We start from the raw sequence: 21,013 nt of genomic DNA on the forward strand, positions 1-21,013 counted from the left end.
TTTCACTGACCAGAAATTTCAAATGTTCTGTTAAAATTATTAATTGGAAGGACACATGGAGCCATGGGTTCCTGTATATGGGAAATGAAATTCCACCCAGTGGAAAAAGTAAAATCAAACTTAAGTTTAACTTAATCAAAAACTGCCAACTAACTTCTAATGAGCGACTTTCTACGGGAGTCATCCAAAGAAGGCTACTGCTCCACTTTAACCAATCATATTTTCTTCACCTTACTCCTGCATTCACCCTATGTAAGTCTTCCCCCATGCCCTAAGAAGGCCACAAAACTGCCTGCACTCTTGAAATCAGCCAAGGCCTGGACACATTGGGACATATATCCTTTAAATTACAAAGTGCTTATGCTGTTTTTTAGGAAAAGCCTCCAGAATGCATTCAATGATGACTTGAAAACAGCTTTTCAAGAATGGACTCAAAAGAGCCCAGTGTGGTGGTGCATAGAAGAAGAGCATGTCCAGTCAATGACTTTTGGATGTTATGAACTCAAAATCCCCCACTGTCAACCACCCACATAAACATATAAGTGCACCAGAAAAGAAGCATGCGATCTATGAAGAGGCATGGTGACTGTCTACCCTGAGCAAAAATCCCTAAAACTACCCACTTCTTGCCACCTGATCAAGAAGCAATATTTTATAAAATCCTTTGCTATAAGCCTTTCAGTGAGACAGACTAGAGCTCATTTTTCAGCTCCTTTCATCCTTGCGGGTTGACTAGCAATAAAGGTTATTGATATCAAGCCCTTGCTTAATATCAGTCTTAGTTGCCTGATTTATGAATTCTTACCAGCACAAATAAACTCTAATATCCTTTGGGTCTCAGTTTATCTCTTAACACTAAATATTACAGTTATATAGCAGTATAGACCTTTAACAAAAGCAGAAACAAAAACTACTGAGAGATCCCTGTAACACAAGAATGTCCATTTTCAATGTGGTGCAGATTTCACTTATCACTTGCCATTTCCCAAGCATGTATTATGTACCTACTACATGTTAGCATTCTGTTCTGAAACTCAACATCAATTAAAGAAGACAGGCATATAATTAAATCGTTGCAGTCAATCTGGGAAGGACCAAAAAAGTGGTAGCATGGAATAGAGGAACTGAGTATGAGTTTAGGAATCAGACAGATGGGCTGTTCCACTGAGAGTATGCAACTCTGTGCTAGTTACTTAACTGTTATGAGACTAGGTTCTCATCAATAAAGAGAATAAAATAAACTTATTCTCAGAGTCATTATGTTGAAAATACACAGCATAGTACTTATTATATACTAGTTATTTTCTAAAAGTTAGTCTACTCCCCCCCCCACATTTTGTTATAAAAAACAAGGAATCTTAGTAGAATGGTGATATTTGCTATGAAATTGAATAAGATGATTCCATCCCTAAGGCACTGACAATAGAAGAGATAAAAAAAAGCACAGGTGAATATTAAAATGTTGTGTAAAATAGAATCTGTTAAATTTCACAAGATAAATTTTAAGAAAGCATTATAGAAATAAAGGGAACTGACTCTCATAGCATTTGTGTTGAAGTTTAATTGATAGGCAGGCTTTAGACTTCGAGAAGGAAAGGAGCATTTCTTTCAGGCAGATGCAAAAACAGGAACACTGTCAGGCAATAGTGGAAATGGTAGGGAGGAGGAAAAGCTACACTGAATGGAAGTAGTAGAACATCAAGATGCAGAGGGAATGAGAGATAGAGCTTGAGAGTTGGAAATGTATTCCACAGGCTTGGGATTAGTAACACTCATTTAGAATGAGAGTAGGTTCAATACATATGTTAAGTTTGGCAGCATTATGTATAAGAGTCTAAAGCAAAGACTCAGAAAAGACAGCTAAGAAGCAAGGATCCTTGTCTGAGTTGGGAGATGTTGAAAGGGCAATTTTAGCAGGAGAATTGAAAAGGAAGAAAATGGGTATGAGACAGACAGCGATCAATTGGACAGGATTTGGTGATTGTTTTGAAAGGGAAAAGTTTGCTAAGACTTCAGTTTTCCAGATAAGGTGACTAGGAATATAGTGTTATCATTTTTAAAATGCAGTAAATTTAGGGGTTTGGATCATAGATAATGGCAAAGAAATGCCCGTTATAACTATGGAGCCAGAGCTTGGAGAAGCTCACTTGGATAAATATGTTGAAGCTCAAACTACATTGAAAGAAGACCTAGAACATTTTCTTAGGGAATATACCCATGTGTAGGTAAGTGTGAGACAAAACAGAAAGGCAATAAGAGAGATTCTACTGATGAGACAGGAGACATGGAAAACCCTCACAGGTAAGAAGATATTAGAAAAAGCTCAAGGTAAGTTGAGTGGGTTAGCAGAGGACTTACGGGTTAATGATGGATAGAGACGGCAGATCTGGAGGTAGGCCAACTCTTTATTTGGTAGAACATACCAATGGCATATCTTAAAGTTCTATGTGCATAGCATGCCATTGTCACTTAAAAAATGTATTGAATTCCAAGTGGACTCAATAGCTGTTGAAGGTTCCAATAAGCCTGCCCTCATTTCACAACCATTCTTCATACTATACTGTCACTAGTTACACTGAGAAGATATTTGTCTTAAGATAGTGTGCAGAACTCTTCCTCTTTCTTCATTAAGTAACATAATTAACCTGTACCCTCTTAGATACTTATATTCCAAATACAGAAAATATATTATGTTATCTCTTATTTCCACAGTCAATTCAATTTTTCCTCCCCTCCTGTGCCCCCCCCTCTATTGACTTCCTCCTTTCCCATTGTCATGGAGTATAAGATACAATTTAAAAATAAGAAAGTTGTACAACAGAAAACTGTATAAAATTCTGCCCTAGCACCATTATTTAACTGAATCCTAATTTTATCATAAAAACAAATGCTTAAAATGTTATACTGCATTGAACAATCTCATAAGAATGACCAAGGAAAGATCCACATAATATGAAGAAGAGTGGCCCCGTTAAAAAGCATTTCTTATGCATGTCATCCATCATGCTAGCTATTAACAAATCTGACCTCAGCTACTTTTGCAGCAACATAGAGAAGTAGATACTTTCATCCCCATTTGACAATTGAGACAGCAAAAGTTCATGAGGCTTGAGTAGCACAGCTATTACATTAAAGGACCAAGACTAAAACAAAATCTTTCTCACATGGCAGTCCCAAAGTTTTTCACTACTTTGTAACATAGACCTTTCACTTTACAGCAATCAGTGTACCAGAATTTTGTCCTCTACCAAGGACTCTGAAAGATAAAGTGATGTTCCTTTTAACAACAGCAGAGTACAAACAGGGCAAGTTGCATTACTGCCAGTAGCAGAGAACATAAGTCTGTATTACAGGTAGACTAGAATACAAATCCCATGCAAATTTTAAGACTATTGTTAGAAAATAAAGAAGATAAGGAGAAGTACCTCATTCTGAGCAATGTTATGATGGATTTTCAGATAAATCCTTGAAGGCATAAATACTACAAAGTTATCCACCTCCCCCCCCAAAAAAAATCCCTGTTCTATAACACTTAAAACCACTGAAATGAAATAATAAACCCATAATTAGAGGAACCTCAGAAAATGTTACCACACTTTTCAGTTAAAGGTTTTCCAAGGAAGAAAGAATGCTTTTATCCAACAGGTCATATTGGAGAATTCTAATTTTATGTATTTTTCTTTGGGTTTCCAATAGCCAGACCATGTATGTGTGTGTATGTATCAAGAGAAAGGAAGAGAAAGAAAAGATAATGTGTTAAAATACAGAGTTCTAGTATTTGATGTCTAATCTTTTTAGTTGTAAATGGACACAATACCTTTATTTAATTTATGTATTTTTATGTGGTGCTGAGGATTAAACCCAGTGTCTCACCCATGCAAGGCAAGTGCTCTACCACTGAGCTATAACCCCAGTCCCCTTGATGTCTAATCTTGAGAAAATATATTAAAATATATTTTTATAATACAAACTTTTGTAAGATGAAGGAATCAGTATGACTATTTGGTTTTCTACATGGCACATCTCCAGAATTCTTACCCCTACACACTTTGGAAATTAAAAATGAATGTAAAGAGCTGGTGGTGTCATCATAATTAGGATTTGTTGAAAGTGAAAAGGCAAGTACTCAACATCAGACAGAGTCAGAAAAATAAGAATTAAAGATTCTGAGGGCAAATTTTGAGTCTGTAGGATTTTTAGAAGAAATGTTGAAGAAAACAAAAGTCAGATGTGAATTATAGCAGTAAAGACAGATTTTATTCAGGAAACATTTCAATGAGAGGAAAGAGACCTCAGTGGACAACTAAGTTTCATTCCTAATGCAGCAAGGACAAGTCAGGATTTATAGCCAAAGAGCAGGAAGTTTGGCTGATGGATAGAAGTTTACTAACAGGCACCATCATCAGTAGAGGGATTTCTAGCTAAATCTACCTAACAGGATTCCTGCTGAAGGAAGACTAGGAAGGTCAGATATCATTTGGGCATGGTGTGGGTTGAGGAATTTGATCATATTTCAAAAGAGATCAGATATATAAGGTGGAGGATTTTCTATAACTTGACTTATGAACTTTGTTGACAGGGTGATACAAGGGCTAAAGTGGAAGTCCAAGGTCAAAACCTAATTGAGAAAAGGGATCAAAGGTACCTGACTTCGGTTTAGTCAAGAGAAAGTCTTTGTCAGAGGTGAAGCATATTGAAGCTGAACAGCTCAGGGAAATTTGACATCTGCTAGTAGGAAAATCCTCAGTGTGGATAATGCAGAGAGCAGATGGCAAGGGATAGGTAAGAAAAAACAGTAAGCAATGCAATTGGGTGGATAGACAGACTTGAAGAGATGAATAAATGGAAGTGTCAAAAATTAAGTTTGAGAATATAATCACTACAAGGAGAGCAAGAATACAATATTCTTGAAGTCTATCTCACTGGAAAGCCATAATGAACAATGTAATATTTAGATTTTTAAAATCTGACAGATCTTTTAATCACCAGTGATCATAGTGAATCTGAGAAATATACATAACACATTTAGCACACTCTGTGCTCTTAAAGGAAAATCAGTTCTCTCCCTGAACCCCCACATTTCTTTTAGATGTGTTGTAAGTGTTCTATTATGTAGATTTTTATTTTGCCACCTTATTCTAAATAAATTATCTATCACTTTTGTAGGTATATATTAATATATTTAATATTAAACATCTAAAAATACTAGGCCTACCTTTCAATTTTCTAGAACTAATCTAAGAAGCAAACTGTAATTTTTAGGGCATGCCAAGTGTATTTTTCCATTTACAATGTAATCTATCCAGTAGTTCTTTAGGTCATAGATAGAACTTGACCATCTAAAATTTCAACAGCTACTTCATCTTCCCTAATTTCTCTTAAATGTCTCCAGTGTACTGTGCCTTCCTTAGAACATATTTGCTTGAATATTATTGGAAGACTTCTCTGTGCATGAGAAACTTTGTTTTGATGCAAGAATAAAAATGAAATTTGAACAAACCTCTGCCACAAGAAGCATTCTCACACTGTTTCACTCTGTAAGGAAAAAAAAAAGAGTGGCCGTATGGCCTCCTCTTTCATAGGAATCATTTTAACAAAAGCTCGCTCAGCATACATAGACAGAAATCACTTTTTTTAATACGGCTTCCATTGGGCCATATATGTTGCTTACCACAGTAGCCTGTGTTGAAAATATAATTTGAAAGTCTAAGTACTCTCATTTAGAATTAAAGATAGTTTTGTTTACAGGAAAAAAATAGTTACTTTTTAATACTCTTTAGGAATCAGGCAGTCATGTTACACAGAAGAAAATGGACAAAACCATACATTCTAGCAATTTCAAATGTTAAAATATTTGGCATGGTTTGAATCCTACCAGATTGAAGGCAAATCTGGACTATTGTAGGGTTTTGTATTAAAGAGAGAGCAGATGTCTTATTCTCCAGAGGACAGTGAGTTCAAAGCCAGCCTCAGCAACTTTGAGACTCAGTGAGACCCTGTCTCTAAATACAATCAAAAAAGGGCTGAGGATGTGGTTCAGTGGTTCAGTGCCTCTGGATTCAATTTCCCCGGGGTGGAGGGGAGACATGGATGTTTTTAAATCTTAGAATCAATAGGAAAAAGTCAGCCATCTCTATGCATATACAAATGTTTACAAAAGGAAAAGAAAAATAATTAAAATATTTCCAAGCCAATTCACCAATTCCTGGTGACCAGCCTTCTTCTAACACCTGTCTTCAAGTTTTTCTTTTTCTACCAACGTAATAACTGCCAACTTGTCAAATGATGCAGCTTTTTCTTTCCCATGGCAACAGATTCCATGCCCTGAGTGACAGGATTTCCATACTGACAACTGGAAAGTGTCCCAAATAACTCTGAGAAGCACCTGGAGTTTAATTTCACATCTTAACATCCAGAAAGAGTCATTTTTATTATTTCTCACATGTTAAAGTGAAGTTATTTATATACCTCACAACTGATGGTGTGATGACAGCCAAGCTAAGCAGAGTGTATTTGAAAGATTCAATAAACTTAGCATCCCTGGAAATGGTAAACTAATGTCTTTCAGAATATTTGAATGATCTTCCTAAAATAGCTAGAAATTTTAAGACATACTTGCATTTCATAACAGCATCTAGTCTCCTTAACAACAAGAAAAGGTAAGAAGGGAATAATGTGCCATAAAAGACCTCGAGCTTTCCATGTCAAAGTATAAGTAAATGCTAGAGAACAAGTGAAAAATAATGTATTTCTGCTGCAGAATAGGTATCTTTTAACAAAAGAGAAAGAACCATATTTCTTTCTCCCTAATGGCAACTCTTTATCACTAAAAATAGCACACTGAAAACTGACAAAGTGGAGTGTTTTTGAATAAGTCTGAATTATAGATAGTGACCTGAATAGGAGCCATGAACATTATTTAAAATCATGCACATTGGCAGTCCCTGTCAGGAATATCATAATTCCCTCAGTTGTCTAATTGTGTGTGTGTGCGCGCGTACACACACACACAATTTTATTTGAGAGGTATGATTTTTCTGGTCTTAGAAAACAGGATTTTAAATTGTATGCTATCTAGTGAGGTAGATTTCTCTTCAGATTCTGCATTAGATTTTTCCAAAGCTAGAAACTAATAATACTATGATAGATTTTCATAAAACTGGAAATGAATATCCTTTCTTTACACAATTCTCATATATAGCACAAGTCTTCTTCCTCTTCCATCTTGCTTTGAAAAAAAGAAAAAGAAAAACTAAACAATATGCATTTGTCTTATAACAACCTTTACCCATTTCTTATTGACAGCATCAAAGGCTTTCTGACCAAGACTGTGTTCTGTTCTCAGATCAAAGGTTAACCTGCAACTGTTTTTTGATTACTTGATACTGGCTGAAGACCTCACTGAAAGGTTCAACAAAATATACTGACCTCTCACCTCTTGCCAAAATTAATGTTCATGCCCTCCCTCTTTTCCACTGACTGAACTGGGAATGCCCCTCACAGAAATCTGCTGGCTACAAGAGCTGGATGTACAACTGGGTTCCTTCTCTTTCATCTCTCAGGGATCAGGAGCAGGAGAGATGCTGGAGAGGCTAAGTCTATGAATAAACTGCACCAGTGCCAAGATCATAGCTAATCTTGTACAAAAAAGAAACCAAATTTTCAATATTTCTCCCCCAGTGGTTGTAAAACATTGGTGAGTTATGATTTTTCTTTTAACAATCTTAAGAATTTAGTAGAGTTTTCTCTTGGTAGCAGAAGATCAGTTTCACCTTACTTTAAATTTAATAATAGTAGGAATAATGGTATTGCCATGCTCTCTATTTGGTTCCCCATTTCTATGTAGGTAACTTCTGGCATCTGGTTGGTAGAGCCCAGGGATGCTGCTAAACTTCCTTCAGTGCACAGGAGATTCTCTCACTACAAGGGATTAGCAAGCCTCAAATGTCAGTAGTGCTGACTTTTTAAGAAATCTTGCTTTAAACTAACTGATATGTGGTGCCTGGGGAAAATTTTACACATTCTTTCTTTTTGCTCTTTTTCACGACTTCATCCTGCAGTGCCCTTTCCTCCCCTCCCTGTCACCTCTACTCCTTGGAATACTATTCATCTCTCCAGGCACAACTCAAGATGCACTGAAAAGCAAGTATTGGGTTTTTATATAGCATGGAATGTTCCAACAAACTCCATCTCTAATTAGATATTAAGTTCCAAGAAAAGCCATATGTTTTCTTTTTCTTTGGAGTGGAATAATTTATGAATAGCAACTTTAATGATTGAAATGGATTGATTTAAAACTGGACTTCTATGCTGTATAAATAGACCTTTATTTTCCAAATAGCCTAATAATTCTGTAATTGGTATTCTTTTTTAGCAGGGAGTTGGGGGGTAAGTGGAGTATTAAAGGAGAAACAACTCTATCCTTCCAAAGTTGGAGAAGAGAATATGCCTTTGGTCTCTCATCCCATGCTGCTTGGATGACTTTGTAGCATATTCCTTACAATTTTATATAACTGAATTTTATGTATAATTCAATATGATTTTATATAGTTTCTTCATGCACATAAGGGCATACGTGCCTCAGTTTCTTTGTTGGTGACCTAATTTGCAAAATTCTGTATATATATATAGCAAAATACTTTATTACTTTATTTATAATAGCCCAACTCTATTACTTGAAGATACTTAAGCTCATAATTAATTATGAATTCATAATTATAGCAGACCAAATACTGCTTATTTTGTGCTAGTCATTTTTATACAATGTTAGTACTATTATCATATTCTTTTAACAAAAAAATTAGAAGCAAAGGTTTTAAATAACTTATCAAAGGTCTTACAGATAGAGTATTATATCCAACTCAAGCCATAGATCTCCAACATTTATGCTTTATTCATTTATTCATTGATTGAATGCTTTATTGATTTATTCATACTACTCCGTAGCACTCTCTCTGTTTATCAGAAAAAAAATCTCTGAAAAAGGAGAACTAAATTTTTTTCTCAAAAAAACAAAAAGCTATACAGAATCAAACATATTGGCAAAATAAACCATATTTTTATTTATCAATTTTACCCCTAAAATTGTTGATCTCTAAAATTGTAAAGGGTAGTCAGTTACCATAAAATAGTAAGAGAATTATTTTCCAAATTTGTACGTCCAATATGATAAACATTATTTACTTGGCATATGCAAAGTTCAAGAAGACAAACATATATCTGAAATGTCAATTTCTGGATTAAATTTATAAAAAATTATTCATCCTTTAAGACTATAAGCCAGCTCACTGTCCAGCAGTTAATATATTCAGAATACTCTTTAGAAGCACTTTTATCTGTTGAATAATACAATTAAAGAACTTTTTTAATTTGTAAAAATTTGCTATTGGAAGACCCTTTTTGTAGCCATTTCTTAAAGTTATTTCCTTTAAGCACCTAGTCCTATAACAATATTTGTGATAAAATATATTCCCAAATTAAAAAATTAGTCAATTCTACAAGTATCATTTTATGAAGAATTAATTTGTACATGAGAATACTGAAAGAGTCTATTGTAAGATGACTAGATAAAGAAAATTTTATACAAATATTCAGTGGAATATTATTAAGCCATAAAAGTAGAAATCCTGGTCTTTGAAACACAGGGATGAACATAGAAGGCATTATGTTAAGTGAAATACCCCAGACACAGAAGCAAAACACTGTCTGATCTCATTTATATGTGAAATCTAAGTCAAATTAATTCATCCTTCTACCAGATAAAGGAAGCCCCACTACAGGATTAAGAGATACCAAAGATTAAAAGATTTCTGGTTGTGTCAATGACAGTGTGTCTAGGAATGATTGGCACATGGAATAGCACTTAGTGGAGACCCTCCCTAAATATGGGCAGCACCATCCAATAAGATGGAGACTTGGATGGAATACAGGTTGGAAGAACAAGGAAGCTTCAGCAGATGCAAGCTTCATTCTTGTTGAATGTGTTTTTGATTGCTGCTGTGATCACCTGAGGATATCAGACTTACTCCTTCACTGTTTTTCAAAGCAAACTCTGCCAGTAATTCTCCAGGGAGTTTCCAGAAGCCTCACTCTCAGTCTCTGACTGAGGTAGCATTGTTGATTCCTCTTGTTCTGAGGGTTCAGCAACTTGTACTGAGCAGCTACTGGCTTGTCCAGCTGTCCAGCCTGCAGACAGCCATTGTAGACTATCCAGGTTCTGGTTGTGTAAGCCAATATAATAAATCTCTTTTTATAATCATACCTGCATTGGTTCTTTTCCTGTAGGGAAATATGACTAATACACATACGATCCCCTAAACATTTGTAAAAATCACTGGAACACAATCGAAGAAATATATTTCTATTTATCACTGTAGCCCAATGCTAGGTACAAAATAGAGAGCGTACATTGTACAGGCTAACCAGGGAATGTCCTAAGAAGACAGACAGTATCATTTTAATAATGTTAATTTCAGGCATTTTACTTTTTAATAGTGTCATAAGATTTTCTTAATTCCTTATTTTAAAAGTATCTTTAAAACAGGAAGGTAAAAAATAATAGCTATCACAGAAAATTAAGTAGAAAAAGCCATAGTGGGGGATGATTTCAAATGGTAAATATGGATCTACAATCATATTGAAAATACCCAAACAACAAGAAAAGAAAAATAGATCTGTTTATACTAATTCTTGCTTGCTTGCTAATACAGCATAAAATTATTTTAATATAATATCATTTCTTCCTGTCACCACCTAGTTCCACATCAATGTATATAACCCTCTTTAGTTATTCTTATTTGGGTTTAGAATTTAGAAAGATTTTGGTCGAAAATTTTATACTCAATTGCATCTCACCTTTTTTGATTCTCACCTTTTATTTAAGTGAAAAAGGAAGCCAAGATTGTTGAGCAATTGACCTAGTTTTCAAAGGATTAGAAAAACTCTGGTCCTCTTTGACTAGAATCTATAGGGGGGGGGGAGAGAGAGAGAGAGAGAGAGAGAGAGAGAGAGAGAGAGAGAGAGAGAGAGAGAGAGAGAGAGAGAGAGAGAGAGAGCGCTTTAGAAAATGAACACTTACTTGCAATAAATATTTCTAGGAGAGAATGTACACAAAACCATGATCTGCTATTTTTCCCTCGAGATTCAGTTAGTGCAATGGAGAAGAATAAGAATAGGACCCCAAACTGTCTGGGTTTAAATTCTCCCCTACCTCTGTGATGTGGGCAAATTATGCAACTTCTCTGAGCCTACAGTTCTGGGAGTTATCAAAATAAAATCTTTTTCTCCCATTTAGGCTTTGTCCTCAAGTAGCAGGGTACTGAAAAAAAATGGGGCAAGAAGCAAAATTCTGTATTAGTTTTTAAATAAGCATTGTGTAACTACATGCCAGCCATAGTCTAGCAACTTCACAAAGGATGGTGCACATAATCCTTCATTGGGGACCCATGTACTACTATGATCAACATTGTATTAGTGAAGAAGTCTGGGCACAGAGAGTCCAATGATAGGAACTGGGATAGAACACAGGCAGAGGCTATGCACTAAACCACTAGGAACTACTGACCCAGAGTAGTCAAAGAAACTTGAAAAACACATTTAAATATGTTTATTTGCAATAGGGAATGGAGAATTTTTAACACACTGAATTGCCTTATTGAATCTCAAGAAATGTGCATGATAATTAGTGTTTCCCAGACAGTTTGATTGCAGAATTGAAATAATATATATATAATTCTTTTCAAGACTTCTCTTTTAGGAATTGTGCTCCTTGGGATAAGCCTCAGGAGGAACTACTTTAAAAATAAAATAACAGCTTAAATTATATAGATTTGGTTTCCATGAAAAGGTTTCATTAACAGATTAGAAAACAGGTATAAATGACTTAAATTCAAAATGCTAAATGTCAGTTCTACCCAAATTACTCTGAAAGAAGTAGAAAGTCTATTTAGATTTCTTAATTTTTAATTTTTTAAATTTAGATTATTTTTAATTAAACAATAGAAAAACCATTTCTTTTAGCCTTGGTATATGCAATTAAAAAGCTGTCTGCTTAAACTTGTTTAAGATTCCAGGGCACTTTTTGCAATTCTGAGTGCTGTTATCCACTTTGAATAATTGTTTCCCTCCCACCTAACTCCCTTTAGAATGTCAGTTGAAAGAGATATTTCTGTTGTAAACCATTATCTTTATTGTTCTTATTAGGCAATTGATCCATTAACTTTCAAAGGTGATGCATTTCAATACTGGATAAAATATTTGTTTTTATATAATCTCATTAAGAGATCTCTGGAGTCTTCTGAATGATATGATCTACATGAACACTGAATTAATAACTGCAAGTGCTACTAGGCTTAACTGAGAAAATAACAGACAACACACCATTGTAATTACAAACATGTTCATAATCCTTTAGAGTCTACAAAGTGCCTTCTTAAATTTTATCCACAATCTTCATGAACTAGGAGAAGCAAATTGTCCTTATTTTCTTTCTAAGACAACAAATTTAGGCTCCAGAAAATAAGAAATGCATAGAAGTTCATTCAAATAGTAAGTGGCAAAAATAAGATGTGGTTTATTCTAAAATTTTTAAACTTAATGCTTTTAATTAAATAATAAGTTTTAATTGAATTTTATGTTTGAAAACGTGTAAATAATACAAATATTTTTTAAAATGATGGATGAAAATTATTCACATATCTTTTTTTAAATTTTGTTTTGTTTGGGGGGGGATATCAGGGATTGAATTCAGGGGCATTCAATCACTGAACCACATTCCCAGCCCTTTTTGTATTTTATTTAGAGACAGGGTCTCCCTGAGTTGCTTAGCGCCCCACTGTTGCTGATGCTGGCTTTGAACTCATGATCCTCCTGCCTCAGCCTCCTGAGCTGCTGGGATTACAGGGATGCACCAATACACCTGGTGAATTCACATATCTTATTTCCTTTTCTTACTGTTTTTAAATAAACAGATTGTGGTAAGAGGATATTATCTAACTTTGTAGTGTGCATTGTGTTGAAGCCATTCTGGAAAGGGGTTTTATCTTTTCTTTAGTTAAGAAAAAAATGTATTCCCCTTGATTCATAGGCCTGAATTCCTAACACACAGCTTAAAAGAATGTATACCTGAATGAATGAACGAATGAATGAATGAGAGAAATGCAGGAAAGAACAATAAAATAAAGTGTACAAATACACTTGCTTTGTCCTAAAATGGGAAATGCATTCAGTACCCACTATTCTCCTCTTCGTCCTAGCACTTCACCCCATCCCACACACCCCAGTTACACTCAATGTCAACCTCCCCAACAAGAGTTTGTTTCCCAGCTTTGTGAGAGCGTAGCTTAATAACACAGAGTGTAGAGAATCAATATCATCATGCCAGACTATTGTGCGTGCTCCGTTGTTATGTGTGACGTTTTAGTGCAAAAGAAGTCATTTCTGTGCCAGCTGTATTTGTAGCTATTAGTGAAATGGACTCTCCTTCAGGGAATTCAGAGGAAAGGGCACTTAATGAAGATTTGAGCCTATCCAATCCACAGTTCTTAAACAAGCTCTTGGCAGTATGCTTCATTGTGTTGCCATGGCAAGCTGTATGATATTTCCTCATTAAACAAATGTATTTTTCTCAAGAGCTTGGGTTACTTTTTAGTAGATGAAAAGAGTGGCAAACAGTGCTTTCCATTTTCATCCCCATGATCAATCATCATAAATCTCTTTACCATGAATGTCAATGCAAATTAAAAATATATAACGATGCTCAGTACCACAGGTAGCATGAGCTAGTCAGGTGATTATAAATAAGTAGAATTCCAAAAAGAAACTAGCCAGAGAGAGAGTAAATAGGATCTTATTTACACATCAAGTGCTGGCATTTTGAAAGCACACTGTTTCACAAATGAAACTCTACTCTTCATATCTTACACAGGGGTTACTCTGTTGCTAGAATATGAGGCTGGTTCTGAGGGCCTGTCTGGCACCTAATCGCCTGAATGCAGAGCATGGCTTCACCCAGTGGAGACATCATAAACCTTCAGCAAGCCATCTCAGCTTTACTAGCCTCAATTTTCCCATAACCTAGCTGTAATAATAAGTAGGGCATTGAACTTTTCTGTAATCCTGCCTCTGTGATATCAGAAACAGATATCTTCAAGAAATAAGATTAAGGTGAGGCCATGGGAGGAAAAATCTTGATTTATTTGAATGGGAAAAAATAATCATTATAGATGAGACTGTCAAAGAATTAGACATTGTATTGCAAGGAATTGTATACATAGCAGTTGCCCAGAAAAAAGGAAGAGTCTAAGGAGAAGAGTTCCCGCTAGATGTTTTTGTTTGTTTGTTTGCTTGAATGTAATTTTTTAATTTATCTATGACAGCATTACAATTCTTATTACATATATAGAGCACAATTTTTCGTATCTCTGGTTGTATACATAGTATCATTACTGTCCAAAGTACATTTATGAAGATTTGAATTGTTTTGCTTTTTGATAAATATAGAAAGAGTGATTAAGAATAAAGGGAAGGGAAAGTTGTCTGTAGTTGAATCTCAGAGGAATGTGGATCATGTATGACTAAAAGAGTATGAAGCACAGAGAAAACAGAATGTTTTTAAAGACAAAGAACCATGAGCCTTCCCTACATTGGTAAAATCAGTTAGCTCTTATAAGCTCATGGTTTGCTCTCTAGCTCCTACCCCTTCAGGCTGCCCCAACCAATATGGTCAGACTCTTCTACAGCTCCTCTCACCCTCATTATGCAAGACTGAAGTTGGATGGAGTGAAGGAACTGAACTGGAGTGTGTTGCATGGGCTCCAGGTGGTCCAGTGAGAGGCTGAGGGGGATCAACTCCTCCTTTTCTGCTTGTTAGCTGTCAGTTTTGGTTTCATTCTTAGACATTGCATTTAACATTAACCTCAACAAACCATTAGACAGCCTTGGGCTATTCCTTCCAAGGATCCCAGCACTCCACACTGGTCACAATTTCCTATTTATTTTGTGTCTCATGGCACTAAGCCGCCAATGTCTCTCTTCTTCTTCTTGTACCTCTAGTAACTGATGTCTTCATTCTTTACATCAGACTTCTAACTGAATTCCTTATATCATTGAGCTCATAGTATTTTTTTTTATGTAAGATAGACTTTTTAGCGTTTTATACTATTTTAATTCAACTCACTGAAGTTAGAAATTCAAAACCCTATCTTGTCAGATATTGAAGGGTACCTTGCAAATTCTATGGAACTTATAATATTCAGCCTAAAAAGCTAGAAACACAATGGTCTTTAAAAGGACTTAGAATACTACTTAGTCACATATACAAAGATAGCTAAACAATTCAAGCATTTAAAAGAAAACCATGAATAAAATAAAGTTTAGATTCTTTTTTAAGAATTTTGGCATTCTGATGAAAAGCTTTCTCAAGTATTAAGATTTTTTTTAAATCCAAGAAATTAACTTTTAACATGGTACAATTTGAATTTGGATAAATATCCATAATATGTGTAAATAAACTTAGCAAGATTTTTAACAAATCATAGTTCTAAATCAATCACTCAACAACATATTTTAAATTGTATTTATAAGGCTGCCATTCAAATATGTCAAATACTATTAAATTTCATATTTACAAAAAAGTGATGTCTAGATTCCATCCCAAGATAAGAAATAACCTATTTCTCTTCAAATGCATGTGCATTTTATTTTACCTTCCTCCTTCTAGAGTTTAAAGTTGCATACACACTGAAAAGTATGCACATATGCAAAGGCTACATATGGCCAAGAATTTTGGCTGATCATGGTTTCCACACTTCAGAAAGGTAGCTCATTTCTTATTTCTTAAAATTAAGTCAGATGTTATCTCAAATATTTTGGAGTATTGTCTTTCCATCACTGTTTTGAGTGGATTCTTACTGGCAACCCTGATTAGATAGAACAAGCTCTATTTGAAGCTGTTGCGTCAAGTGTTACATAAAACCATGAGTCATACTAGTCCTGACTCCTTTTTATAAATGCACATATCACCTATCCTCTATCTACTCAAAAAGTCTGTACCTATTACCAAGGATGACAACTAAGTTTAGATTTCGTATTTGTTTGTTCCTTGAATATATATAATGAACATTCACATTATATTTTAAATATATTTTGTATTATAAATATATATTTTAAATATATGTATATTTAAAAAAATAATGTTAAAATATTTGGTTTAATAAAATAAAATATTTGATAAAATAGTAAAACATGCAGTATCTTTCTGACTGCTTCAAAGAATGTTAAACTCTATGGAATTCTACATTGGTCCTATCTGTTTACTTTTCAGAACCACACAACTAACATGGACATTAAGATTTAAAGGAACCATTCCTAGAGTGAAAGTTATGGTCAATAAGTTGATGACTCACAATTCTTTTACTTCAGGCCAGAACTACTTTCTATGATTTTGACTCTATGAACTATGTAGTCAATATTTCAACTTGGATGTCTTTTAGTACCTCAAATAAAACTTACCTAAAAACTGAATTTGTTACCCTAGCTTTATATGGCAACCTTAAGGGTTCTCAATTCAACTTCACTAGTATTCACCCACATGCTTAAGAAAGATAGCTAGTAGCTACACACATTTTTCCAAATAGCTGTCCTGCCTTCCCTATTCATGCATGAACAATCACATGTTCATGCTAACCCGTAAGTATATTTTAAATATACAATTATCTTTCTCATTTCATTGAAACTGGTCTTTCAGTTTCAACTCTTGCTTCCTGAAATTAATATCCCTTATAGTATCAAATAATTTTTTAAAAGGATAAATGTATTCATAAAAGTGCCAGGGTAGATTGCAAAGGTCCTTCATCGCAATTGAAAAAAAAAAAGTGGAATCTATTTTTTTAACACTTGAATTTGGGCTGCTCATGTGACTTATTTTAGCTAAGGAACATGGATAAGCCTGACAACAGAATCTTTAAAGGTTCTTACAACATTGATTATGGCTTCTTAGAGCTCTTATAAAACTTTCACCACCATATGAGAAAGTTCAGTTTAGTCTTCTGAAAGGTAGGGGAACATATGTAATATAAACAATTCATCTCTGTGCAGATCTCTTACTCCAATCAGTCTGCACCCACTCTTATCAGCTAAACATAGATATAGAGTAAGACCCGTGGAGACCAAGAAAAATACTTCCTTATTGAGGACAGACAAAATTGTCAATCTACCAAGTTGTGAGCTAAACAATTGCTCTAAAAAAAAAAAATTAAGTTGTGAGATGGTTAGTTTCTCGTTAAAATATTAATGATAAAATTTCCTCTAATAAAACTTATCGATCCTATCTCATTACCCTAAAAATACATTTCAGAGTTACGGAAAAAGTAAGGAAAGAAAGTATAGCTGAAAAGTACGCAAAGAGGGGCTGGGTTTGTTGGTGAACAGTAGAGCACTTGCCTGGTATGTGTGAGGCATTGGGTTTGATCCACAGCACCACATAAAAATAAATAAACAAAATAAAGGTATTGTGTCTATCTACAAAAGAATTCAAAAAATGCAAAGAAATAATAACTGAAAAATTCCTCATATTGCAACAGATAAAAGACTACAGATATAAGAAGCCTCAAACGTAATGAAGTCTATAGAAATTTATACAAAGAAACATAGCCACAATTCTGAAATATAAAGACAAAGAAAAATTTTTGAAAGTAATAAAAACAAATGAAATCACCTAGAGAGGGGGAGTTTTCTCAATGAAAGAGGATTTCTTATCAGGAAAAAAATTAAGATCCAAAGGAACATAACATTTTCAAGTATAAAAAGGGAATTTTAAACTAAGAATACTTATTATGTTCCATGAAAATACTCTTCAGAGATAAGGGAAATATACAGACTTTCTCAGATTAAGGTAATTTAAAATAATCCTTCACCAGCAGATCAATCCTGAAATAATGGGCTAGACAAAAGTTTTCAATAAAAAATTAATAAATAAAGACACTTTTTAACATAAAAAAAACATGGTAGGTAAAAATGTGAATGAACAGAATACATGCACCTTCTCTTGAGTTTTTGTTGTTGTTGTTGTTGTTGAGGAGTGAACTAAAAAGTAGAATGCTTTTGGTATGGTTCTAAATGTATGTGGAAGGAATAGATAAGATAATAATAAGTGTGAAAGGGCAGGGAGACATAGAAAGAGGTTTCTACACTTCATTTAAACTGGTAAAATTGTGCCACAAGGGTATCATTATTATTGATGTATATATAATTCAATACTGAAAGCAACCACTTAGACAGTTTTAAAAGCAATGCACTAAAAAGTGTCCTTTAGAAAAATCAAATGTGCTTCTGATATGTGTTTATATAAATCCTGTGAGGCAGGAAATTTAAATAAACAAAAATATAAGAAAAATTTAAACCATAATAAATAAAATATTACATTAAATATGAATGTCTAAACATATTAATTAAAAAGCAGAGATTAGGAGAATAGATTAATAATTAAGACCCAACTAAATATAATAAAGAAACTCATTTCAAATATAATAATAAAGGTAGTTTTCAAATGAAGGGGAGGAAAAATATGTATCTTTCAAATATTAATGAAAAGAGAGCAGGAGAGTTAACAATTACCAGACAAATGAGATTTTAAACCATACAAAATTTCCAGAACAGAAAAGTACATTATAATGGTAAGTGGAAAAAATCAACTAAGAAAACAAAGCAATCTTAAATATATATGCACACACAAAAGAAAAGAGCAGCAACATATATGAAGCCAAATATGATAGATCTAAAAAGAGAGATAAAGTATATTTGTATGATTTGTAGTATATATTCACAAATATTGTTGGTGACTTGCACACACCTTTTAATACATAGACTAATTAGGCAAAAAATTAACAAGGATATAGAAGAAAGTCAATGATATCATCACCAACAGAATTGACATGTATAGACTACTCAATAACACAATGACATTCTTATTAAGAGCCCCAAAAAAATATGCCAAGGTAAGCCATATTTTATATTTTGCTCAGCAAATTTATAGAATTTAAACTCATACAAAGAATACTATCTGATTAAAATAAAAATCAGTATAAAAATCAATAACAAAATGGTAATCATAAAATATCCAAACAGTAATACTAAAGAAAATTCTTCTAAAATATCACAGATCATATAAAGTATCAAGGGATATAAAAAAGTACATGTAGCCAAATAAAAATAAAAGTATACATATCAAATTTGTGGATTCAGCTAAAGCAGTGCTGAGAGAAAAATTTATAGCACTAAAATGCATGGGAAAGGAAGGAAATTCTCAAATCAATAATTCAAGTTCTGTATGAACTTGGGAAAAAAACAAAGTAAATCAAAACATGCAGAAGGGATAAATAATCTTAATAAGAGTAGATGTCAATAAAATCAATAGTGAAAAATCAATGAGGAAAAATTTACAGAGATCAACTGAACTAGTAAACTGCTTGGAAAATAAAAAAAATTAAGAAGAGATAAGCTATTGATCTAAGAAATGAAACAAGACATATCAGTACAGACCCTGCAGATATCAAGATGACAAAAAGTCATCTTGATGAAAAACTCTATCCCCAAAATTCAAAAACCTTAGATGAAATAGATCCATTCTTCAAACTGTAGCAACAATTATAACTCCAAAAATATAAAATACTTTGTTAGTATGGTCCAATAATTATAAAGGAAATTGAATTCATAATTTTAAAACTCTCAAATAAGAAAGCTCTAGTTTAGTATAGTTTCCCTGGAGAATTTTACCTACTGTTTACAGAAAAATTGACACCAACTTTATACAATTTCTCTCAAAAAAACGGAAGAGAAAAGAGCACTTAGAAATTCATTGTATAATGGTAACCCGAAACCACAACTAATAAATGGAAGTATGAATAAAAGCTGAGAAGAAAGGGATGACAACTAGTGTCTTTCATGAATATCATATAAAAATCCTTAACAAAATATTAGCATATAGAATTCAGAAATATTGAAAAAGATTATATTCATAACCAAGTAAATTTTATGCCAGGGATGCAAGATCCATTCAATATTCAAAAAATTAATCATTGTAATGCTCGAAATTAATATTCCTAAGAAGGGACATGTTGTTACTATATGAGTTCAGAAAAACCATCTGAGAAATCCCAGTATCCATTATTTAGGTTAAAATCTCTCAAAAATATAGTAGTAAAAGGGAAGGTCCTCAACTTGACAAAGAAAATCAATGAAATACCTATAGATAACAATACACGTAACCATGAAAAATTGACTATATTTTCCTCCAGGATTAAAAATAGTGTGGGGATGTCCATATTTACTGCTTTCATTTGACAGAGTACTGTAAGTTTTATCCATTGCAGTAAAACAAAAAAGGCATTTATTTTTATCTGTAATAAAACAGTGTCACTAAAATAAAAAGAATTCCATGTCAATTAAAACCACTGAGGGAAAAATAAATAAATTATTAAGTATAAATCTAAAACATATATGGGATTTGTTTGCTAACCATTACAAAATACTTATAAAAGAAGGGAAACTTGATCCAAACAAATAGAGACACACAATGGGTCCATTGCTTAGAAGATTCAACATAGTAATGATGTAAATGCTTTCCAAATATGTATTTGGGCTTATTGCAATCCTCTCAAAATCCTAACAAGATACTCCATAGATTCAGATAGATTATTTTAAAATTTTAATGAAAATGCAAATGTAAGTAAATAGTGAAAATTTAAGCAGATTAGAGAAGGAGTAGATTTACTGCATTCAAGGGCCATTGTGTAACTATAGTTATCAAAACAATTATTTTATTAGCTGAATTGTAAATACATGGTCAATGGAACAAAAATTAGATAGGGAAATGTAACTATACAAGTATTCCAAACTGATTCTTGACCAAAGTATAAGATTAAGTCAATCAAAAAGAGAAAATTTTCAACCAATAATATTGGAGTAATTACATATCTCTAGAGTAAGTGAACATCAGCCCAAGTTTTTTATACTATTT

This window comes from Urocitellus parryii, chromosome 13 (genome assembly GCF_045843805.1).
Source record: "Urocitellus parryii isolate mUroPar1 chromosome 13, mUroPar1.hap1, whole genome shotgun sequence".
Taxonomy (NCBI): Eukaryota; Metazoa; Chordata; class Mammalia; order Rodentia; family Sciuridae; genus Urocitellus; species Urocitellus parryii.